Here is a 26,257-nt window from a genome sequence, read left to right on the forward strand (position 1 = left end):
CAAGTCTAGTTTAGGAGAAAATAGCATCTATTACCTCCTTTGTCACTATTATCATGGCCAGCTGGGCTGCCCATACTGCCTCTCAGTGAAAAATTAGCTTTTTGTTAAGCAGCGCTTTCCTGGAAGGAAGAGAGAGATATGAATGTGCTTCTGAAAGAGAGAATGGCAGCACTGGATAATGTCTCCATGGTGGTAGCCTGCATTCTGCACGCTTCCCTGCATACCACCCCTCCACTTCCCTTTGTTCCTCTACTCCAATGGTTCTCAACCTATTTTCCATTGTGGGCCACCTATGCAGCGCTCTATGTGTTATGTGGGCTGCATCCACACAATATATATACTACCTGTATGGCCCTGAGGATATTGCCTGGGCTGCAGCTGGGTGCTGATTGGGCTGTGGGTTGAGAACCACTGCGCTATTCATTCTTGCTGTGCTACACGTTGATAGATGAAATGGAAAAGCAAATCCCTTCCAGCCAATGTCACTCTGAATTGGCCTACACAGGGACAGACCAGCAATGCCATCTAACTGCAGCGTCACATTCCATACGGAACATGTGACCAGCTGGATAATCAATTCCATTTGGCTATCGTTCAGTACTGGTATGCGAAGCAATGTAAGAGACAGGTGTTAAATAACGGTCCCGTCTCTTTAGGTATTTGTCCAAAATAGGTACAATCCACCAACAATAGCACTTCCTACTCTGGTGGTGGGGTGGGGGTTATTCCTTGTGTCTGTCATTAGTGTCATTTGCTGAATCCACTGCAGACAGAATTAAGTTTGTTCTGTTGTGCTTGCCACCTGGTGGTCACAGCACTGTAACGACTCAGCAGCGACTCAGCGGTGTGATGAGTGGCCCGGTGCAGCTCAGACAGCACCTGAGAAGCTTTCGGTAACGTGAGTAAAGCAAAATCTCTTGTTTCTTGTGGTCACTGTTGTTCTAAGGGAGTGAAAGCGAAGCTGCTCTCTGGCATACTGCCAGTGGGAGGAAAGAGCCAAGAGCTTTTCTCACTCAAGACTGTTCCTTGACTCTTACAGTGTGATCATTAATACAGTGGGGTGAGCTACCCTGCTTTCCAGCAAGATATACTAGGGAGACAGAGAGCCCAATCCTGCAATTTTTATACACAGGGTTGGATCAAGACTTAGGCATTACAGGCCTATGCCAAGGGCTCCTGAAGTCTTGTAAATATACCGGAAATTCAGCTTCCACTGGGGGGTGGGGGGAGGAGCCTGAAAATGTGAGTGGAGTAACAGTGTAACAGTGACGTAAGCCTGCGTCTGAAGACAGCCTGGAATAATAACTCTGAGTGGGGCAAACTGCGCCATGCATCTCAATGGGGAACTGCCTTCGACATGCACTGCTCTGGGGACTGCGCCATCACCACCACCCCCGAAAACTCTGGGTGACAGGACAAGAAGAATGGAGCAGGTCCAGCCTCTCCACCCTCGCAGAAACCTCAGCAGCTTGGATGAAGCACAGGCAGCGAGTCATGTGCCCATGCTCCACCAGTATTCAGCAACGTGGGCCCAGCCCCACCAATGTTTGGGCTTATATTTAATCAGGGCTGTCCCGTCCCTAGGACAGACTGGGCAACCATCCTGGGCCTGCGCTTCAGGGGGATGTGGGGTCCAGGGCCTCGGGGGCGTTAGCAGGGGGGCCTGGCGCCAGCAGCAGCACGTGACCTGGCCCCAGCCTGCCCCGCCCCTGCTCTGCCCCCGCCCCTGCTCTGCCCCCGCCCCGCCTCTGCCTGGACCCATTCTGGGCACCACCAAAAATTATACAAACCTGGCACCCATGAATGTAAGTAACAGCCCCCTGCTCCCCCTGCCTCTCCAAAGGGGAAGGGTCCCTTCTTGCTCCTGCCGGTAAGTATTCCTGCATCCAGGGTGCATTTACTTGGTGACACTAAAGACATGGAAGTATTTCCAAGGAAGAGCCTTGAGAGAGAGAAGCCCGGTACAGGGTCCTTACTGCCGCTCCTATGGGACCCCATGACACTGCCACTGCTTCATGGGGAGGGGAGGGAGCCACTGCCCCTCCAAGTGGGAGCAGGGCCACGACCTAGGGGTGAGGTCATGAAGGCAGAACCACAGTGGCCCTGGGAATGTGGTGTGCCTAGGTTTGCCCAGGTGGCCCCAACCCAGGCAAAGTTCCTATTGATTACAATGAGAATTTTGTCTGCATGAGCATCCCAGGATGGAGATTGTAGTGCTACTGTTGTATTTCCTTTGTGCACGTGCACTCAGATGTGTGCATGCAGGTTCTGCCAGTGAAAAGACTTACACTAGCATAACTCAGATCAGAAACTGAACTAGGATCGGCTGCTTCATCCCCCGCTCCTGACTTACATGTCAGTTGTAGTAGTTATTGAATAACTGCTGCTTCTAGCAGCTGGTCAGACTGAACTTCAGGTAAGTTTAATAAACTCCGTGTATACATTGTCCCTTGGGTTATTTTTTATCTTCATCCCTTTGCCCACACTCTGATAACTGCAGGTGTGCTCACCGCAGTCTCTTTGTAAGTATATAACAGTTGTATTTCAGGCGCTACCCCAGACTGAAATATGAATTTTGTTTTTAAAATAATTCTCATTTAAGGGCCTGTGACAAAAAGGTCCAGTTTGTTCAGGTTCGAATTCTACTTACCGTATTTCTTATTGTTACAGCTCTTCCAGTAGGGGGTCATTGGTCTCTGGGCACAAAGGAATAAACTCCTCATAAATAGTCACGTGCCGCTGACAGCCAGAGAGTTGTTAAGGATATTGTGTGGGTTAAAGTGCCCTTGCAGTGAAGGCTTTCAGCTTACTTTGTACAGCGAAGCAGCTACACAAAATGAGGGTAGCTGCCCAGGCTCTCTTGTCCAGACTGTGATATCTCAGTGAACAGCTTTGGACTAGGAGTTTCTCAGGTGTAAAACGCAGGGACTGGGGCAGGAAGAAGCGGCTGTGCATTAAGCAAGAAGGGTTGGTGGTGGGATTTGTGAGAGCCCCGGGAGAGAGTGAGGAGCAAGACAGCTGTTTCTGGGGACAGGGCAGTGGTGCCTGACTTGAGGTTTCCACAGAAGGGAGTTGCCTGTCTGTTACCACCTTGGTTTATTTCCAGGACTCATGTACATTTTGTAAATTAATAAATTACACTAAGAAAATCTCTGATTCCATTTTACCAATTGCTGTTCTAATCGGTCTTCTATTGTGTATTGAAAACTGTGTTAAAATTGTAAGCTGTCACTTTAAATTCAATGGGTTTTTTCCTGGTCCTGCTTGTAGACTGGAGGACTCTGCAGGGAAGCCTGCATCCTGGGCCTAGCAACAGTGAGTCTACAAACAGCCAGCATAGAGCAAGGTGGGGTGAGCTGTGCATCTCTGCCTTAGGGAGCAGCCTGCTGTGTGTGTGTGTGTCTCTCTCTCTCTCTTTTGGTTCTTGTGTTTTAAAGTCTGGATTTTAAGAAATAAGGTAGTGTTTTGTTGCAGCCTTCCTGACAGAGTATTTTCTGTGTTTAATCTAACTCCCCTGTATGATTACTATGAATGTAATACTTTACAAGGCCCCAAATTCTGCTATTGCTTGGCAAAGGAGCAACATTATATAAATAATTTCTACCTCCAATTCCACATCCAAATAACGTTTTGCAGTTGGGAAGGAGGAGTCAGCCAGGAAGGAGTGTCCAAGAAACTGTTAATCAGGACTTATCTGCCTGTTTAAGATAGCAAATTGAAAGTTCTGGACTCACTGAGTGGCTGAGTTAGAAGGGAATTGGGTGTTGGTGCAAATGGGGTGAACTGGTTAGTACTGCTGGAGAGCATTCTCTTACATTTGGAACAGAACAGTTAGTGAACAGTGATATGTTCTAGGTGCTTTCCAAATCAGGGCTGGCTCTAAGTTTTTTGCCGCTCCAAGCAACAACAAAAAAAACCCCTCCGAGAGCGCAACTGCCGAAGCAAAAAAAAAAAAAAAAAAACCTCCTGGAATGCTGCCCCTGGAATTGTGCCTCCCCAAGCACGTGCTTAGTTTGCTGTTGCCTCGAGCCGGTCCTGGTCCAAATGCAGAAGACTGCCCTGTCTCTGCCTCCAGGCCACATGAACAAATGGAAGAAGCATAATGTGAGCAATGCATGAAGGTGGTTGTTCTCCATGGCAACATATTGTTTGAATAACAGAAAACTTTCTGTTATAAGATGTATCAAATACTCTCAAGTTCCCGCGTGAAAGGAGGGTCTTACCTGACTCTCCATGCACATCTGGGGATGTGTTACGGAACACAGCTAATGAGAGAGGTCACTTTAGTTATATATGAGAGAATGGTTTTCTTGGCTGTGAGAGCATCCAGGTTGGATTTCAATACTTTGTAACTAAAGCTTAGTGCAAGTCTAGCAGTGTTTTCCACAGTGTCTGCAAAGGCATGTTTACTTTGGGCTTTACATTTGTTAAAGAGTCATTAAAATAAATCAGAGGACAAAAGGGCTGGATTGGAGACCGTAATCTGGGCAGTTCCGGCTGGTGCAGAGAACAATGGTTATTGTGGGAGACATAGCAAGGGAGGAGCTAGCTTCCTCATTACGATATTGACACAAAAAGAGACAGATCTTCCTCCAAGGTAGTACCAAAAATTGGCTGATGAGATGCACTGTAGACTTGGGGAGAACCAAATAAGGGATACTGTCAAGTAAAGTTTTGGTTGATCTCAGCTTGGATTTCATACCTTGATGATATCTATTGGGATTGTCTTCTGAATTTTAAGTCTCTTTTAAAACAACAAAACAAAACCGCACCACAAAACGCTTCTACCGCTTTGATGCCAAGAAATAATGAGAACAGAAGGCACTGTCTGTGGTAACGAAAATGTTTAGTGCTCTGCTGAGGAAGGAGCCATCCAGCTGGCCAAAAGAGCACAACTTAACTAACAAAACTTGTTCTCTGTTTGATCTCTGCTCACATGATCACTGATGAAGCTAATTCCCAAAGATGGAACTAAAACACAACAGAGCTGTGATGGTGTTGTGTCTGACCCCTTTAGTTAATACTATCTGACGCAGTCTGAAGTGGGATGAGCTAGCAGGAGCTGAGGGTCTGAAAGTGGGCTATTATTCCTGCTGATACTTGTATGTTTGCTTGCCACCCTTTTGAGTGCAGCGTCTCTTTCTTTCTTTCTTCCTGTACCCACTTCATCAGACGTAGCAGCTGGCTTGTGTTCTGAAAGAAACACTAATAGAAAATCAATGTTTGCCAAATGGAGAAAGTGAAAACCACCCAAGTAGCAGCAAAAGGATGTTTATAGTTTAAATCTTCTAACAATGGAGAATAAAATAAACTGTAAAAAGTATTTGAGTTTCCCTTTTAAATTCTGAAGACTCAAAGGAGAGGAAAATTGTGTTGTACTGAAAGCTCTGAACTGGGACTAGGGATATCTGGGGTTGATTTCCAACTCTGCCACAAACAATCTATTTTGGACAGATGTATGAAAACTGATAAAGGTTCATCTTGTTTGAATAAAGCAGATTTAGGATTTTGGGATTTTTCCCTGCTCCTACTTTTTCATACTATGGATTAAGCTGATAACTTCATTTATGGAGTGCTGTAATCACTGAATCTTTCTGATTTGTCATGACATTTCTCAGGGTGGCTGCTTATAAAAATACCTTAAAGCAATTCTTTTAACATATGTAGCTGCACCTATAAGTAAGACACTGGATTTTAATCCTTCTTAAAGCAAATGTATTGAGGAAGAAAATAATGGAGCACTGAAGGCCTGGAAAGTATTTTCAAACTGGTAAAGTATTGTCCTTCCATAAAAACAAGTGAAAGGCGAGAACGGAGTAGAAAAAAACATATATATTCTAGAGCCTGATCCTACATTCTTCCCATTAGGGAATTTGCCACATAGAAGACTTGCATAATCAGGCCCTTAATTTGCAAGATACAGAACTGGATTAGATATATTTCCTTGTTTAAAGGAGGGGACGGGTACTTTATGCTTCACATTATATGTTACCTTACAGTTTGTCCACCCTTTATAAAAGAAATGCCATAGTATTCTATAGTAAGCACATGCTAGCGACTGCAATGTTCTGAAGAGGAAGTATCTCAGATTCATACCATAAAAAAGTGCTTACTTTTTTAATAATAGAAAACTCCAAAAAAGTTCACTCTGTTTAAAACAACCCCCCTGAGGCCTACCTAGGGGATTCAGTTAGCCATGTAATCTTATTACTTAATTTTTAAAATAAAAAAGAAACGTAGAGGTTGAATTGACCTTGTATAAACTTAGCCAACCTCAGCAATCGCCTGCCAGATGTGTGTTCCATTATTTAAGTGATACTCCACTGTCAGGCTGCTTCAGAAATGAAGTGGACATGCTGACCCAGGCACTGGTGTTCATGTACTTAACTACTGTAGGAAAAGAAAAAGAAAAAAACCCAACTCGGTACAGACAGAGTGCTGATTCCAGGCTCCAAGGAGATATTCATCTTGATTTGAAATGTCAGTCAGTATGGTCCAAACATCTCAGAGAGGTACAATCATATTTACGGAAAAGGTAGCACTTCAGAAAATTTGGCTAGCTGATCTCTCTCATTTATATATTTCATTATGTAGATATATATTTTAAAATACAGCTTTTAACTACAATTGCTATATTTCATTAGGCTTTTAGCATATGAAAAAGTGTTAACTATTTTTATTTTCCTACATTGGTCTTGCAATTTAGGCAGCAAATACTTTAAGAATGAAAAGGCTCTGAAATTTTTTTAAAAAATGTAAAGATACTAATGAATCACATCCTAGAACATCAGAATATTAAACAAATGTAATATTTGCCAACTGCCTCCTTGTTTACAAAGGATTCTCCTAGCAGCCAGGATAAATGCCAAAGGAATCCCTTTCAATGTCTACCTTCTTGCCTGGAAAGGCCTGAGACGGTGGTTTCACAGCATGCCCTGTGTGTCAGTAAATGCAGGTGATTGACCAAGGGGGTGGAAATTCCATACTCGAGGGGTCTCGTTGAGTCTCTTGGGTTAATCACGATGGCTGTAGAATTGGAGGAGAGTGATGTGAATATGTGGGAGATGTTTACTGAAAGTAAGCCGGTGGAGAGTTCAGAATGGAAAATGTTTTCTGTTTCCAGAATTGACACCTTGAGAGCATTGTAAAACGATCTGCCAGGCAATGGTAAGCAAATCACTGGGCCAAATCCTCAGCTGGTGTAAATCAGCATAGCTCCGTTGGCACCTCGCTGAGGATTGGGTCTGCCATGTGAAGATGGTGAGTGGAAATAGCTAAATAGAACCAGTGCAATCTACATAATGAATTAGTTTCAAAACAACCGTTAAAAAACATATTGAGGCCTGTACAGAGATCAGGGATTTGTACTGTGCTGTGTTCTTGGTAATTTGTAATTGATTTCTTTTTCAAATACAGCTCATGTGCTTGAAGGCAACATGATGGCAGCCCCTGTATGACCCTGATGTCTCCTTTTTTTAGGAGCCTGCTTAAGAATTTCACACCTCACTTAATGCCAAATTCAATTTGCTGTTATTTATAAAGATTACTTGCACAAAGAGGCGGCTGCTGGTTGAAGCAGGGCCTGAAAGAATTGGAGCATTTAGAAGCGTGCAGCAGAGCATGCCAAATTAAGCTGGTTTTCTAAGGACGGGCAGTTTCTTTGATTTTCACTAATTTATTACATGTGTAATTATTTAAAGAATTACACATAGAGCTAAAGGAAAAAAAACCTCTGAGCTAGTTGGAAAAAAAATCCATTTTAGTCTTAACAAGGGTGCACAATGATGTGACAATTATTTGGACAATAGCACGTCTGGTTATGTGAGGGACATTCCATACATTTCTGTCTCTGCTCGTTTTTATTCTGGGGACTGGCCCCTTTAACTTATTATATTTTGAGCTGTTAAAATCTTTCTAGACCAGTTCCGGTCGGAAACATCGACACTTCTTATAAATTGCTTTTATTTGCTTCATTATTATTATTATTTGCATGACGGTAGCACCCCAGTCATGGACTAGGTTGCTAGGTGCTGTACAATACGGAACAAAAAGAAGGTCCTTTCCCCCAAGGGCTTACAGTCTAAATCTAAGGCAAGAGACAGTGACCCGCATTTTTTCTTCATCTTCACTCCATTCCTTCTGCCATCACCTAACATCTAGTTTCCTAGTACTTCCCTACGTCAGAGGGGTATTGTGAAGATAGCTGCGTTAATGACTATAAGGCGCACAGATGTTACAGTGATGGGGGCTGTAGGAAGTACCTACTATGAGGAGAAGCCTTGCTCCTAGTATGATTTTGTGTGTGTGTGTGTGTGTGTGTGTGTTTGTGTGGCTTGCCAAGCCAGGTTATTTAGACACAAAGAAGAGGGAGGCAAGCATGAGCTGTGCTCCTTAATAGCACTGTCAAGTACTTTTTTTCCCCACTTTCTTCAAAAGTATTTCAGAGGAGAGTGGAGGGGACAGCTTAAAAGAAAAGCGACTCTGATGGAGCAGAGGGTGGGAAGGGAATATCAACCTTAAATTGCACTTCAGCTGTATGTTCTACCACATGGCTTGAATTCTCCTCCCCCAACAGACTCTCTTAGCTCTTTAAAAATCCAAACTCAATATGTTTAGCTTAAAATTATTTAACAATATTTTTGAAGTCGTGTATTTTTTTTAATGTTAATACGCCTTGGTCCTCAATCTGTGCTGATAGTATCCTTGTGTCTTGCACTTGTAGACTTCTGACCCTCCATTGTTTTATGATATCTGCTTGTTATATGGGGTTTACGTCTCTATTTTTTTACCCTGATTCTTGTGAAAGGTGCTGTTCTCTCGCAATCAATTTGTCAAATGGTCTTCAAGAGTCTGGGAGAGCAGAGAGCCTACTGAATGTGGAAAAGCTTTAAGAAGGTATTTGTAGATGTCAGTGGCATTTTTCCTAACTAGAAGGTAAGTAGGTTTTTGATTAATTCTGTTTGGAACTCAGCTAAGGGCCTGATTCTGTGGTCCTTAGTAAAGCAAAACTCCCTGTTGAGATCACATCTGTGATAAACAGTTACAGCCTGAATTGAATGAGGTTTGGCAGGCGTGGGCATCAGGGGCGGCTCCAGGCATCAGCATGCGAAGCTCATGCCTGAGGCGGCAAACAGCGGGGGGCGCTCTGCCGGTCGCTGCGAGGGTGGTAGGCAGGCTGCCTTCGGCAGCATGCCTGTGGAGGGTCCGCTGGTCCCGCGGCTTCGGCGGACCTCCCGCAGGTGTGCCACCGAATCCGCGGTACCGGGGACCTCCCGCAGGCAAGCCGCCGAAGGCAGCCTGCCTGCCGTGCTTGGGGCAGCAAAATACCTAGAGCCGCCCCTGGTGGGCATTAACTAGATATAAATTCTTCCTCATGCTTATTCTATCAGGGAAAAAACACAAAACATCCCAATGCCTCTAAAGAACATCATTCCCACCTCTGAAAGAGCATACTAGAAGAGCCTGAATATTAGAAGAGCCTGAATGTTAAAATCTGATGTACAGAGCTGGACATACAAAGTGTGAAATTCACTCCAATGTGAATTCATCCCATAAAAGGCATATGCCCCGCTTAAGATCTCAGAATACTAGGATTTAAGAGATTATATACCTGGCACAGAAACTGTAAATTTCACCCACAGTGCAGTATTTGCCTAATTTGAGCTGACAGGTACCATGATTGTGGATGCAAACTGTCTAGTACATTTCTGTTCATGGCCTGCGGTTTGGATTTTTTTGAAATGCAGGCCCTAATGGTTACATGTCTTGATTAAACTTTTGGCTTCTTTTAACTATGTGCCAAAACTTTTCAAGAACTTTCTCCATAGATGACTGATACCTTGATTTGTAGACTTTTGTACGCTCCTCTCTCTCTGTTGCAACTTCAGGCTTTCTTTTCAATTGAGGCTTTTTTGATGCAGTATTTGACCTGCGTGAATTAACCTGCACATGATACTTAATTATCTTTGACAGCTAATATTACGTTGCATCTGATCTTTGCAGCATGTATGTGTGGCTTGCAGACTTGAGCAGCTGTGATTCAGCTGAATCTGAATACTCCTTTCTGTGCATTTTTCTCCTAATGGCGATATACTGTAGTTAGATTTTACCTGCAAAATGAATAAAACTACAGGAGACTGAAAAAAATGCTGGGTGGAAAAATCTAGACACATGGTAGAAAGTCTGTTTAATCTGGATCCATTAGCATCAGTCACCATATACAATGAGCATGATTCTTATTCTCTTCCTGACAAAGTATCTGTTTTACACCAATGCGAATCAAATGATTTAAGTAGAGTTTCCCTGAGCTACACTGAAATAGGTGGAAAAAGAATTGAGCCAAGAATGTATGAAATGGCCCTGTTCATCTCTGTAGCATATAGTAATATTAACAACAAAGAATCCTGTGGCACCTTATAGACTAACAGACGTTCTGCAGCATGAGCTTTCGTGGGTGAATACCCACTTCTTCTTCAGATGTGGGTATTCTTCTTCATCAGATGATGCAATTGCAAAGTGAAAAGATTCACCACCACAGCAAGCTCATGCTGCAGTCTGCTATCTCTATGCCAAGGTGCCATTCTTTGTTGCTTTACCTTTCACTAATATTAACATGTAGGCTACCTTTTTCAACGTGCCAGCTCCTTGTAGATGTTGTTAGTATTTCAAAAGCTGCTGATGAGAGATTTTGCTCTGGATCTTACGCTAATCTAGGGGCCTCTCTGATGCTGTGCAGTCATTAAGGAGAATATATTTTCCGTGTTCAGAACATGCACTGAAATTGTTTTGTCTGATTTAACAATGAACTGTGATTGCAGATTTATCGATTGCAAGGCCCCCCTGCTGTTGACATTGGCAAATAGGTTGTTTGTTACTAACAGACTAAGAATTCTACAAATTTAAATCTCCTTTCCTTTCACGCCAAATGAAAGTGAAGTACATAAGATCCAGTAACCTGCTTTTCAGAGGCTGTAAAGCAGATGTGGACCATGAGGAGGAGAGCCAGGGTTTTGGCATGATTAGTTAGAAATTGGTCTGCTTGAAATTTTTCAGCCAAAACTTTTTTTTTGGCCATAAAATGCAGTTTCCAGTCAACTGAAACATTTCACCAATTTGTCAATTTTTGGCCAATTATTTCAGTTGAAACAAAAAAAAAAAAGAAAATTTTGGAAATGTCAGAACTGTTCATTTACACATTAACAAACTGTCTTGTTTTTATTTGTTGGGTGAGACTCACACAATGGAGATGGAGATGGTGGTGTGGTGCCCTCTTATAACTTTAGCCCAGTGGTTGGGGCACATTCCTGGGGTGCGGGACATCCAGGTTCAAATCCCTGCTCCGGAGCAGGGACTCAAACCAAGGATTCCCATCGCCAGCTGAGTGCCCTAACCACCAAGCTATAGGATATTCTGAGATAGGGCTCTCTGAATCTAAGCTGTTCTCCTTTGTATAAATATTTCAGTATTCAGTGGACCTTGGATATAAACCCAGACGAGTTCCCTAACCACTGGGCTCTAGAGTCGTTCTAACTCTGGCCCAATGGCTATTCAAGTATTTCCTACAATGTAATGTTTTAGGAGCCCTTAAAGCCTGATGACTGTAGTCTGAGACTATGGTGACAGGATAATTTTATGTCTGAGTTCTCCCCACCGGCATCATCAACGTGCTGCACAAACAAAACAATGTCATGGGAACAGCTGACATCATAATGTGGATGTGCCACTAAATTTAGGCATGAGAGTGACTAAAACAGCTTATTCCTCTGGAAAAGCAGGGCTTTCCACCATTGTTTTTAAAGTGTCTGTATGTGGAGGTGTGGTCGGGAGAGAGTGGAGAAGGGTTGCAGCACATAGTCAAAGGAAGCCCTAAGAAGCCCCCCCAGCAAAGCCTTCAAACACCAAAGCCACTACAGGATGACCTGGCTACACCCATTTCCCCCCCAACTTTGCCTTTTACTGGCTACAGGAGGGACTGGTGGTGTATACAGTTGCCAACCTTCCAGGATTGTTGTGGAGTCTCCAGGAATTAAAGATTAATCTTTAATTAATGATTGTCATGTGATGAAACCTTCAGGAATACGTCCAACCAAAATTGGCAACCCTACTGGTGTAGGAACTGCTATGAGGTAATCCTCTTATGGGCAGCTTCAACTAGCTTTAATATAGCTTTGGGCCAGCAGAGTTGTGTAAAGCTGTCCTAACATGGGAGTGCCTGGCCCCAAACTTTTAAAATAGTGAGAGCAGGTTTAATCCTGTACATCCATGAGCTTTAGTAACATGTGCCATGCTGATAGTCACTGAATGGAACTGAGCTGTATAGCATAATGTGAGCCCGCTGTGCTGTATCACCTCAAGAGATACCCAAAAAGGTTTATTTCATATAATTAGAGCAGGTCAAAACTGGGAATTCCCATTCTGCGGCAATTTTGACATTTAAAAAAATTGTTCTGAATCAGAATAAAAATTTGAGATTTCCTATTAAATGACATTTCGAAAAATAAATAAAATTCTTGTTAGGTCAAATAAATGAATGTTTTGTTTGATTTAAACTTTTTATCTATTTTCTTTTGATTTTTGATGTTATCTTTTATAAAATGATATAAAATAAATTTCAAAACAAGTCATTCAAAATGACAAATGGAAATGTTTCCTTCAAATGTTCACTTTGTGAAAATGCTTCGATTCAATTTTTTTTCCCAAAATATAATGTTGACAAAATACACATGTTCCGACAGAATGTTTTTATATCAATTAATGAGCATTTCCTGTAAGAAAAATGTTCTGTTGGAAAATTTTTGACCACTTCTACATACAGTGTTCAAGTCGCAGTCTGTGCAGTCAGAGAAAAAGAGACAAGATTGTAGTTTGCTTTGCACAATCTCTTATTTTCCAATCCTATTCTGACATACCGTAGTTCCCTTAGGTGGCACTAAATGCAGTGTTTTAGCTGAGAAATGCTAGGACATGTCAGTTTTGTTAATCCACACCACCAGGTACCATACAAGCAAGTCAGATGCAGACCACGCTGTATCTCTGCATGCCTTGTGGCTGAGCTTAGTGGTGACTTGAAAGGCGAAAGTATGGTTCAGTCTTCATGTTAGTGCAGTCCTGGACTTCATGTGTGAAAAGGGCAAATGTAAAAATTGCAGAGACGTTCAATGAATGTGACATATCTAATAATAAAATAGCCTGTTAGGAAATTATTGGCAACAAGAGAACAATTTTTGGTCCATTCAGTGCAGTTTCCTTCACATTTCCTCAGAGGAAATGGGACAGAATCCTGGCAATTTTATTAAGTGTTGCATAATTTTGCAAATTACTCCTGTCCACAAGTGCTTTTCATTCAGCCTAAAGTTCTCCTATTCTTTCCAAAGCAAGCCCTGTACCTATAAATCCCAAACCAGACCTGAAGGTTTTTAGGTCAACAGAATGTATTTTCCTGGTTTTAAAATATTAAAAATATAATGCTTCATCTTGCAACCTCTTTGTCATGCTAGTAATTTTACCTCATATGTACAGTGCTATTAAAGCCACCAGAACTGCTAGTGTAACAGCTGCAAGAGCAGATGAAGAGTTTGAATCAAGAACTTCCCATTTATTTTTTTTTCCTGTTTTGATTGTTTTAGTGAAGACTAATACACAATGCAAATGATCAACCTCTCTCAGACTGAAAACTAAACACAGGGTGATTATTTGAGTATTTTCTATTTCTTTGCAGGAAATCTGTATCCTGTTGTGGAATGTAGTCCCAGTGGGAGGTTACAAAGATTATTATTGATTTGGCAATACTGTAGTTTCGGTCACAATTCCATTTGCCTCATTCTGCCATGCACCTTACAGTTAGTACTTTCTTCTTCAAGGAGTCCCACTGATGTCAAACATGGTGTGAGAAAGGCCAGTAAAGATCAGGCCCTTTCTTAGTACTCTGTAGCTGTAGGTTCTAAGGAGAAAAGCTTCAGTCCTATTCTAGCTGCTTCCATAACAGAGACTTCTCGTTGGATGTACCAGGAATTTTACCCATCAATTTTTGGGTCAAATGACCAGTTCTTGGAGGCTGAAAGCTAATTCAAAATGTTGTTGGTTTTTCTTTGGTTAGAAAATGCTGACTTACTGAAACTGAAACTTTTCTCACAAAAGGTCAGTTTAAATGAAATGTTCCTTGGGAAAGTGCAGAGGGTGGAGGAGAAAAAGAGACACCTTCTCTCTCCTCCCCAGTAGTGTGGTGGTTATGGCGCATTCCTTGAACATTGGAGTCCTGGGTTCAAGTCCTGTTCTAAATCAGGCAGAGCAGGGACTTGACCAGGGCTCCCATAACTGGTCTCAGGCTCGCTCTGTTTTTGTAAAATATTTGGAAAGGTCTTGAGTTCATCCTGATGCAGAACGGGACAATTTTTGAAATCTCATAGTTTTGTGAGAGGAGAGAACAGTTTCTGGTCCAGCTCTGTTTGTGGCGCCCATCTTACTGGCTAGCACACACTTCAAAAAATAGCTTTAACTTCATTCTGTAATTACTTTCTAAATGGGAGCAAAAGTCTCTTCTCGGTTATACTGCAGGGTAAATGCAAAGTAGCTCCATTCACATCAGTGTGACCGGGAGCAGAATTTTTCTTTTTTGCTGCCTCCCCACATAAAAATCCAACTAATCCTTTAGGCCCTGATCCAATTTGCATTGAAGTTAATGGAGAGCCTCCCACTGACTTCAGTGAAGAGCCAAGTTCTTCTAATGCTGAAGAATTGCAAAGATTTGAGTTGATTTAAATGTGTCATTGTAAATAGTGCAGTATGGGTGGAAGTAAGAGAAATGCTGTGTGACATTCCGCAATTTTCAAAACAGATTTATTTTTAAATTGTATGAAGGCTTCCAATAAAGTATCATCAAGGCCCTCCTGCTCCATCCAGCTGCTTAAGCTATATATCCTTGAACTATCTGCCTGGTATATCTGTTTACCAGAAAAAAGCGTCCCTTTTTACAAATGCACATGCTGTCTGTGTGTGTATTAGCCTCTCTGATTAGAAATTCTAGTGGTAAGGGGCTGCCTGTTAAGGAAATAACACTGCACAGTCTCTTAAGAAACCAACCAAAGGTTACTCAGTAATATCTGAAGACTCTGCACTCTCTTTTCTCCTGCAAAATGCAGAGACAATGCTACTTAAATATGTTAGCAGCTGTGGTAGCAGTCTTGAACAAAAGGAAGGGGCTGGATGCACCTGCAGCAGAAACAGTACAAGAGAGAGAATGGAGCATTTGGTTGAGCAGTTGGGAAGGGAGGTATTTCAAGCAACAGAGGGTGGGCTATAGTGTTTCAAAATTGGTCAAAGCATGGAAATGGAGCTAGTGGTAACTCCCACGATGATCAGAAAAGATCTGTGAAAGCCTGGTTTGAAGCAGTTGTTCCAGGACTCTGTTAAATAAATTTGATCTGAACATTTCTAATGCTGATGAGAGTGGACATTTTTATAGGGCTATTCCAGGCATCATTTTATATTTTAATCATACTAAACTTTCTGGCAGCAGGAAAACAAAGAGCAATTACTCTGCTTCCACTGTACAGATATGACAGCGTGATAAACTTTGGCCTCTACCAATTTAGAATTCTGGAAATGCCCAAGCGTTTTAAAGAAAAGAATGGCCACTGTATCATCATGGACGACTGCCTCCATTTTTACTGGTTGTCTTTATCCAAAGGGACAAAGCATTGCAGAGGGAAATTGCCTTGGCAATGGATAATTTCACAGGCCATCCATCCATTGCATTTAAAACCTGTAAATGATCTTTCTACTCCCTATTCCTAATAAACATCACTTCTCATTTTCATCCACCCTGCCTGGCAATTGTTTAAACATCCTGCTATGGATTCAATGAAACAAAATGAATCCATGGTGCCATAGGAAGTCTGCACTGGAAACTTCTCTCAGGGTTATACATTTAATCACAAATGTTTGGTCCTCATGCCTCAAAATGGTTCCTTGTGTGTGGATTTCTCCCGCAGCATCACATGGATAGGTTTGGGATGGACTAGCTTTTAATTGGCCCATGCTGCAGTCATCAATTTCTTCCACTGTTTACTGAAACTTTCAAAAATGTAAGTGCAATGTCTATGATTTTTATTGTCTTTTATTCTGATGAATGCAGGAAAACCGTTGCGTCCATTTGTGCTCAGTTCTATCTAATGTTCAATTCTGAAATTGATATTATGAGATATGTCATTCAATATTATGGTTTTACGTCAAATCTGTTATGAATTATGACAGCTGCCTTTGTTAGATTTTATATTTAAAAAGAACATTCAAGTCTTTTTTGGTACTTCCTCATACAAATAAACATCAGAAAAACTGAAAGAAGTGCTTGAAAGTAAACACTGTTATTAGCTGTCGATAATCATACTCAATACAAATCAAATCCGTCTGAGCCCTCAATATACAGTAACCACAAGGAAGGTTTAATGGAATGCCCATCAGAGAACATGGGAGGAGATGGAAGGAGACTTTCGAGGATACTGCTGAGGTCTGTAGCCCGGAGAGGAATATTGCGAAGAAGGAGGAGCAAACTCTTACAATTTTCTGTCTCTTTCTGTTAGTTGCGGGAAGGGATGAAGGGAGAATTAAATCCCATGACTGAAACCAAAGCCCTTTGAAGTCAGTGAGGGGTTTTCTGTTACCGTCAATGGACACTGGATCTGGTCTATAGATTTCTAAACATAAAATGCATTCACATTATATGTTGAAGAGCGCTTCAGTGTATTGGATCTGTGTAATGAGATAATTTATTCTTTCTTTTTCCCAGAGATAGACCCAAGTCCAGATCACATGGACCTGAACATCTCTGAACTTTGGGAAAGTCTGGATCATGATCTGAACTTTGTGGATTGAGCCAATCCCTAATTTTTTCTGTTTGCACATTATTTAAATATTTTTATAACTCATTTACTTTCCCAAACACAGTCGGCTATTTTCTTAATACCTATCATGTAAGGTGTATTTGTGCATGGTGCTCTTCTCTATCTGTAGTCTTCCCTGAGAAAAATTTAGGAGCAAAACTGAATGAAACAAATGCTGGGAAATCCTTCGTTCCATCCTTATGGAAACTGCAATGTTTAACCCAATTGACAACCAGTTTCAGGTGCTAAGAGTAGTTGCACTTTGCTTTTATGAGGGTAAGTTTAGTATAAAATCAGACTAGAAAAAACTGTGTAGCTGGGATTTTTGTCCCTACCAAGGGTCTACATTTGGCAAAAATGGTTTTCACCTTGTTATTGCTGCACAATACCAGGAACATTTGAAATGAATAACAAAATAAATTAGGAAATGAAACAAATGGAAGTGCCTTAAAAACAGGCTTGTTCCCTTCACCTTTCCAGAGTAACACATTCTTTTTAGTGTTCTGTAGCACCAAAATAAATAACAGTTAAAACTTTTATTTTTAATATCACTATCTCAGTGTTTGTCCTTTTAATATGCTGACAGAATTTAATATACTGTAAAATGAAAAAAATAAAATAGGTTTAATTTTTTTATTTAGTACTAAAGCAACACAAAGGATTAAATTCTCGTACAGCCTCAGCTTCACTGGGTTGCTTAGGTGTAACTGAGCACAGAACTTGACCAAAAATATTTAGTAACAACTGAAGGAGAAAAATGGGCACTTCCTGTGGTATGAACAAGCCAAATGTGTTTTTTTGCAAAATACAGCATTAGCTGCATGTAAATGATACCACAGCTATGTAGAACCTGACCCTTCCTATTTGATAAGGCAGATACTTAAGGTACTATTCACTGGGAAAATATTCCTTCTATTAGTTAAGGTTCGGGTTTTCAAAACATCCTAAGGAAAATTCAATGGATTTTGTGTGCCTAGTTCCCTAAGGCTGTTTTGAAAATCCCAGCCTAAAACAGGTTGGATCTTACTGAATGTGCAACATGCCAAATAATTCACTCAACTACACGCTGAGCTGTGTGCAGGCAATTGCTGAACTGACTCTGGCGATTATTATTTCCCAGCAAAAATGTACAGGGAAGAAAAGTGGTAGCTCATTGTTCCCCTGCTTTTAGTTAATTTGTGTGTGAGCAAATCGATGCATCAGTCACCTTCCCACTGGTTGATTTCATCATCTGTTGTTTAGCTTCTTGAATGGACCTTTGTGCGTGCACAAACACCTACGTATCTCAAGCATTTAAGTGTTCAGAAATGCAAAATACTCCATTTCTCTCCTATTTTATTGATGAGAGCATGATTCATACAAGTGTTGAGGAATTTTTTTCTGTACATGGTGATTCATTTCTGAGGCCGAAACAAGTGCATTGACCTCTCTGTAGCTGGAAGATAAATCATTCTTCATTGTTTTTCTAGCACACAGGCATTAACTCTTTCAATGTATTCACGGTGTTTAAGGGTGGGGCCTCCCTTGTCCAGGATTGTGAGAGTGCTTGGTCATTGGCTTCAGGGCCATCTTTCAGGGTGGGGCCTGTGGAACTCTACGTGTTCATTCACTGACCATAGCTTTTCCCCTGTTTTATTCTAGGCCGCTGGAAATGTGACCATCTCTGACCAGGAAGTTGCTTGAGCAGACTACTGTACAGACCATCTGATGCAAGATGATCGTGCAGTGAGCACCCAGTGTGCTCTCACCTTCTCTTGCCCCCTGGAGTACAAGCCCAGCCTGGAGGTGATGTCCTGGAGCTGCCCTAGGGAGCAAAGATTCCAGGTTACGCTGGAACCCGTGAGGTTAGTGCGGTGTCAAGTGAAGTCCTTGCTGCCAAGCCCCTGGGCGGCCTGTTGCACTCTCCTTGGCAAATATATGATGGGTACATTTTTATTTTGTTATTTGTATTATAGTAGTGCCTAGAGATCCTAGCTGTAATCAGGGCCTTCTTGTCCTAGGCCCTGTCCAATCGTATGGAATGAGACAGCCCCTGCCCTGAAGAGCTTGCAAGCTCCTTCAACAAGACTGATAAAGGATGGGAGGGGAAACCGAGAGAGCATTTGATTGCTCAGTCACAACGCAGGCGGGTGGCAGAGTGAGCTGTGAACAGCGCACCGGTCTTCTGTGACCCAATCCAGTGCCCTGTCCACTGGACCACGCTACCACTGATAAATAGATACGTTGAGATATAATATAACTATGTAAGAGATGCGACCTGCCGTAAAATGCCTTCATTAGGCGCACAGAACCATAGCAGGAAGGCTGTGTTTCCACAGAGGATGCCTGAGCACTCTAAAATTAGCCTTGAAAAAAGCATTTCTGGAAGCCCCTTTTTGAAGGAGACGGTGCTTTGAGAAATGGGAATTGATGTGGCAGGGGACATGGCACTACTCCCATGGCAAGCAGTGACAGTGGAAGCAGAGTACAAACCTTGCTTATTCCTGGATCAGCATGTACCTCGTATTTGGAAGTACTTTAATCTTTGGGAAGATTCAGAGACATCTCTGCTAAAGCAGCTCCCGGCAGACAGCTCTTTATCAGATGGGATGGTTGTGATGTATGCATAATTCACAAGAGGTGGAAGGAACAAGAATGTTTATATTTATACATTAAAGGGGGTGTGATAAGTAGATGTTGACTTGACATTGTTTGTGTTGATGTTTAGTAACTGGAACTGAAGCACCAATTTTCCTCTGCTTTCTGGTAAGTTTTTCTCAAGTTCTTTCTGTGTGGTTGAATGCAATGAAATATATCAGGCATTCTCCAGGTTTGCAATGATGCTCTTTCAGGCCACAGAATTTGAGCTGATAGCTTAATACAAAATTCTGGTTTGAACATACTACTACTCGCTCTTAATGTTCACTTCTGAAGAGCTTGCTCTGAGAGGCAGCCCACCTGGCAGTCTGATACTGCACTGTCAATATAACCTAGAGTATGTTCCTCTATTTTAAGGACTTCTGGGCATCTGCCCCATCGGTCTTCAGGAAGCTTATTGTGGGTCAGATTATGGCACTAGGCAGTGCCCTGAATGTCATGGGATCATTCCAACTTCAGCAGGGCAGTCCCCCAAACTGGGTACCTGAGCCTGACCAACTCTTTGGAGATCAATATGTTCAGAGCTGCAATGCACCATGGGGACTCGGAGAGAAAGTGCTTGGTGGGGACTTCATGCTTCTCATGAGGACTTTTCAGGTTAGTGTTTGGGGTCGGGATGTTTTTTTCCCTGCCTCCCGCTGCGGTGCACCAAGAGACTGCAATCTGACAGGTCATGCTTGGACTGTACAAGAGAGTGGAAGATTTATTACATGTTTTCCCCTGCAAACCTGCTGAATCACCCGTCACAATGTGGCTGTGTGAGACTTGGTTCTATATTGAATACTCTCAATGAACACAGCATTAGTCAGTTTGTAAGGAACTGTAAGTGTCCATATTCTCCTGACTCTACTAGCTGCCTCTAGGATGTAGGAAAAATAATATCCACTTTCAGTGATGGGGCCAACTTTTCCAAATCAAGATGTGAGTCTGTGGCTGCCAAATAAGTGCTCGCACTAACAGTTACCTATTAACTGTGTATTTGCACATGCTAAGCCAGGGGGTTGTGCACAGATGGGTGTTGAATCCCGCATCCGCCTCCTTCGGGAGATGGATCGCGGCTCCTGCTTCTTCTACGCCCTGGAGAAAAGGAGGGGGGCCGAGAAGCACGTCACCTGCCTTCTGGCAGAGGACGGCACCCCCCTCACGGATCCGGCGGAGATGTGCGAGAGGGCCCGGACCTTCTACGCGCACCTTTTCTCCCCGGATTCGACCGATCCTGCCTCTTGCAGAGCGCTCTGGGACGGGCTCCCGACGGTCAGCGCGGGCAACCGGGACCGGCTAGAGCTGCCTCTCTCTCTGGCCGAGTTCTCGGAAGCCTTCTGCCGCATGCCCACCAACAAGTCTCCGGGCATGGACAGGCTGACCGTGGAGTTCTACCGCGTGTTCTGGGACGTCCTTGGCCCGGACCCGGTCGTCGTCTGGGCCGAGTCCTTGCGGAGCAGGGTCCTCCCTCTCTCGTGCAGGCGAGCCGTGCTCGCCTTACTGCCGAAGAAGGGGGACCTCCGTGACTTACGGAATTGGTGTCCCGTCTCGCTCCTCAGCACGGCCTTGGCTATGATCTTGTAGTCCATCTTGCTGCGGCTGGGGGCCATGCTGGAGGACGTGATCCACCCAGACCAGACCTACACCGTCCCGGGCCGTAGCATCTTCGATAACCTGTGTCTGGTCTGGGATCTCTTGGGGGAAAAAAAAAAAAAACATAGCCACAGATATTAGAAAATCTGACCCCCAAAGGCTATTCAGCGCAGTAGCTCTATCACTAGGACTTATAATGAAATGAAATATCCACTCTGACTCTAAATTCCATCCACTGCTCTTGATCCCTGTGTGCAATTCTCACCGTGAAGTAATAATAAAGGTAATAATTGGAGATATACCAATCTCCTAGAACTGGAAGGGACCTTGAAAGGTCATTGAGTCCAGCCCCCTGCCTTCACTAGCAGGACCAATTTTTGCCCCAGATCCCTAAGTGGCCTCCTCAAGGATTGAACTCACAACCCTGGGTTTAACAGGCCAATGCTCAAACCACTGAGCTATCCCTCCCCCCTAAATTTTGAGCTTTAGGATTTTTATTGTGTAGCAAGCGATGGCTTAATCCTGTTAAGTGCCGGGATCTGATGAAAAATGCTGATCTCCAGATAGTTGGTTCAGATCAGTCACCCAGTTTGAGGTTGTTCCCATTACATTTAGGATGAGTGGCATACCTCCTTGCACCTGTTCCTTTAGCTGCTTGGTGGATAACTTTAAAACATCTACTCTCTGATGGGCTTTCGGGTGTAAAGTAATGAGTTCAGCAAAGCTGGGTTTAGTATTGCAAAGTTTAAATGCTCAAAAATAATGAGTTAGGCCCCCAGAATCATGAGATTAACTTCCAACTAACTTTTGGGGGCATTTTCATTTCTCTTTTGGTGTTGTAGTTTTTCAGGGGCCGCATTTTCAAGTTTTCTCCTCAACCAAGAGGGCTAGAAACTTGCTTTAAAAATGGAAGCTTAGATTCTCCCCTAATTACATGCCTCTGGAGCATTCAAAAAGTACCATATCATGAAACTTGGGCTCAAACTGGGAAAATTGCCAACAGTGCGGGCTCTCCACTTTGCTGCCCCATGGCATTTCAGAGGCTGTTCGCTTGTTAAGTTGTGCTTCGCACACAAAGCACCTTCCCTGGTGTTCTGTCATCTGTATTTGCTTCTGAATAGCTTCTGGTTGAGATTAAGGCATAAGGTTTGACCTACAAAGCCCTGCCATGTTTAGGACCTACCTGCCAGAGAAAGAGGGTCTCTCCATTTAGTGTCACTGCCATGAAGAGGTGCTAGAGCAAACTGCCCCTGTGTTAACAGGGACAGGTCGTTGCCTGTGCATGGTCCCTGGCTCTGAAGCTCACTCCTTTGTTTGGGCAGAGCTGGGCTTTGTTATTGAGCAATGCTCATCTGCTTCCCGGCCATTTGCTGAGGTGCTGGGTGGACTGATGGGGGTAGTCAGAGAGGTGTGGGGTTATTATTATTTTGGGTGAAGGTTAGCTTAGTCTGGGTTGCTCAGTTCTGGCGAGGTTCACGCAATCGAAAATGGGCGAAGGCAATGAGGGGTTTGTGTCACCTCACTGTGTATTTGTTTAATGCCTCCCCTACTTTACACTGCAGTCCATATGCTGATACAGCAGAGGTTTTATTTCCAACTGCTTGTTGCCTAACACAGTTCCAGGATGCTGCTGAGATTTACCCTTAGATCATACGGGCAGTTTCCAGTCAGTGCACATCAGGACATAAAATGAAGGGAGAGCGCTTTCCCAGGCTCTATTTGATACCATTGACTGCTCTCAGAGTCAATGAACTGTGAATCATTTCTTATGAAGAATACTAATGACAATTTGCATTTCTGCACCACTTTTCAGGCAGATGGCCCAAAATATTTTCCTAAGCAGGCAAGGTGAGATGTGATCGGGGAGGTTGTACACATGGATTGGGTAGGGGGTGGTTTTCTGGGATTGAGTTACTATTTCTTGTGTTACTTGCTTTGCAGAATTGCAAGCGACCATGATAGTAAATACGGTAGGCATCCATTTGCCCAGCATGGAATATGCAAAGAAATAAAACTGATATTTTAATAGAGTAAAAATGTGTTGCTAACAATCAGCTTTTAAAGGTCTTCCTTGGAATTTAGGATGAACACGACACATTTTGCCCAATTACTGTACATTAGTGTGCCCAGTTAAGCATCACGTTCACCATGCTGTATTCCTCCCAGCAATGTTAGCAATCCATGGGACAGTCATTATGACGTGGCTTGTACATAGATCCAGTTAAGTTAGACAGGGCTCTGTCTTACCTTTCAGCTGATGCAGAGGGAAATAAAGGGCGTGGGCAGCCACAAAACCCTGTGTCAACATCAGTGTGAGAGTTTTTGGATGCCAGGCCAAATAATCTCAGAATAATTGAGAGGCTGCTGGGAGAGACACCTGGTCAACACACCGTATCTCCAGGGGATCACGCCTAGCCATGCAAGCTGATGTCCTCACAGAGCGCTAGCCAGCAGATGGGGGCTGTACATGTTGCTTCTGCTCAGAGAAGCAGCAAATGATATTCCACAGTGCTCATCCTTAGCTTGCCCTTTGAAAGTCCGCCCTGGACCATCAAGGTTCTTTATGCACAGGGCGTGCCTGCCAGTACAGTCTCTGCTTTGCTGCGCTGTCCAAGATTGTTAATGGCATGGCAGGTTTTGGTGCTTGTTGTTGAAAGCACTTAGGTGAAGTTTTGTGCTCTGATTATGTGATATTGTTAACATGTTGGATCAGGCATTATGTATTTTGCCCACTCATTTAAAACAGTCCTTTGGGTTCTTTATTTCTATGCAGGATGAATGAGGGGAATCAAGAAGGTTGCACACAGAAGCAGAGCATGAAAAACAGTACAAGGAAAGAGGTCTTTGGTGAGATAATTTCCCTGTTTTGGCAGATGATGAGAAAATTAAGGCACAGGTTCTCAGGCTCCTGTGGAACTGCAGCAGAGTTTTATTGATGCTTTCTCTAATAAAAAGTAGAGATGTTCAAATAATCATCAAATAATTTATATCAGGAGCTTCATGATATTTTTCAAATACATTTGACAAATAATTTGTTTGTACCCTTTGCCCGGCAGACAGACAGACATAGATACTATGAGCCTTATTTATTATTGTCCTGCATCTCTTGTAGTTGTTCCCAGCAGTGCAAAGTGGGTCTATAAGGCTACCCTTCTGACCTGATAGCATTTTATACCCACTTTATTCTGGTGTAAATGACTGTGCAACGTTCAGGGCAATGGAAAATTATACAACCCTTAGTGTTAATGTATATATACACACATACATCTAAGATAAATCCTATATGTGGCCCCCAAAATGTATGGCTCCAGGACAGCAGTCTGTGAGTTTGCAAGCTTGGCCGCATGAGTCTAGTTGCTAGAGATGGTTGACTCACTGCTGCTCTAGCAACAATCAGTTTTAATACCTGTAGCAGTTGTAATTCACTTGGCCTTGTGTCTGATCTGCATTTTGCAAACTATAGAATGATTGAAACATTTTGTAATTGTATTGTTTGGTTTTTCCCTCACATCTCAGCAAGCACTTTGCTGTGACAGCCAAGCAGCACTAAGGAAATGTTCTCCCTAGCCTGCGAGCATGTGTATGTTTGGAGAGGGCATTATCAAGTTGGCATCAATGAGGGCTGGAAGGAAATGAATTCTAGATGTGTGGCTTGGTGACTGCAGCAATATGTTGGAGAGTAGCTGCGCCTGAAATCCAAAGCCAGCTTCAGGGTCTGATAAAGACCTGAGGCTGAAGGCTGGAGATCCTGGATTGAGGAGGCTCTAGATGTGAAATCAACGAGCTTTAATTAAATAAAAGTAGACAGTTCCGGTTACTGTTCCTGGTCAGATAAAAAATGCCACCACTCTAACTGCATCACTTGTCACAAAATGTTATTTTATATTATATGTATCTTTATTTTGGGGATTCTCCCATTAAATTATATATAAAGTGACAAAGACAAACAGGTCAAATCATGTTCTCACATGTGTGGGGATATAAGTCACCTAAAATGCTTTGAAGTCCTTAACATTAGTTAGCATTTTGGTAAATTGTCATCTCCTCCCCCACGAAAATAAGGACCAAGGCCCCAACCCTTTGTGTGTGCAAACATGCATTTGCACAGCTAACAAATGCAGAGCTACAGCATTGGGTCCTCCACGTGAAAATGTGTGTGCTTGATGCACCCCGATGTTGTGTGTATGGAAATAACGTCTCTGCTGTTAAGAAAAGTGGTTGTAAGTGGTAAGCTCTGAGTGCAGCGTTTGAAGGCATGGAGGGGGGTTACAGATGCACAACTGAATAAAGAAGAAAACATAGACCAGTAATGTATATATTGGTGCTTTAAAAAGGGCCAATCGTACAAGGCTGAAAACAATTAGGAGCCAAATCAGCTGGGAGCAAGTATTTAATCAGAAAAATGTGAATGACAGTTGGAATTGCTTAAGAACACTTGACTAGAAGCCCAAAAGAAGCCACAATCCTACAATTGAGGAAGAAGGTCGTACTGGGTAAAATACTGGCCTGGTTTAGAGGAGAAGTGAAAGCAGCTATAAAATATACATATAACAAATGGAAGAGAGGGGAAGTTGATAGTAATTGGGTGTAACCAGTAGCTAGTGGAGTCCATGGAGATTGACCATTGCTGTGACAAGAGTATCACCATTTGTAACCCTGGTCCTTGTTATGTAGGGAAGGTCAGGAAATAAATGCTGGTAAGAGACTAGACCACGTGTGTCATACTCTTCTTACACAGTGTCAGGAGACAGCTAAATCTTGGCAAAAATGGAGTGAATGAAACTGTCCGCATGCCTCAGTATGGGGCTCAAATTGTGAAAGTTGGCAATAATGGAGGCTTCTCACTTTGCTGCCCCATGGCATTTCAAAGGCTGTTCATTTGTTAAGTTGTGCTTCGCACACAAAGCACCTTCCCTGGTGTTCTGTCATCTTTATTTGCTTCTGAATAGCTTCTGGTTGAGTTTAAGGCCTATGTTTTGACCAACAAAGCCCTCAGTCTGGAGGCACTGAACTGGAGATGGTGGCTACAGTTGTTCCAAATTTTCCTGCAAGCAAGATGAGTGAAAAGAAATCAGAGACGTTGAAATCCGCTACCATGCCACATGGAGCAGACCCAGAGTCAGTTGAGATCTACAAAACATTCCAATGGGAGTATGAAGGAGACTGCA

At 42.8% G+C, this 26,257-nt stretch overlaps 2 long non-coding RNA genes across 2 annotated transcripts in view; one reads left to right on the forward strand and one right to left on the reverse strand.

The window, feature by feature from the left end:
• Window positions 1-4,855: 4,855 nt before the first annotated feature.
• The window catches only part of LOC120384690, a 94,326-nt gene continuing 72,924 nt past the window's right edge, over window positions 4,856-26,257 (reverse strand). The window contains exon 3 of the long non-coding RNA XR_005589026.1: window positions 4,856-5,205. This is a non-coding gene — a long non-coding RNA (uncharacterized LOC120384690). The remainder of the gene's footprint in view (window positions 5,206-26,257) is intronic.
• On the forward strand, window positions 18,352-24,366 carry LOC120384689. The gene is made up of 3 exons (XR_005589025.1): window positions 18,352-18,721; window positions 19,872-20,111; window positions 23,863-24,366. It is a non-coding gene; the product is annotated as an uncharacterized LOC120384689 (long non-coding RNA).

This window comes from Mauremys reevesii, linkage group 16 (assembly GCF_016161935.1).
Source record: "Mauremys reevesii isolate NIE-2019 linkage group 16, ASM1616193v1, whole genome shotgun sequence".
NCBI lineage: Eukaryota > Metazoa > Chordata > Testudines > Geoemydidae > Mauremys > Mauremys reevesii.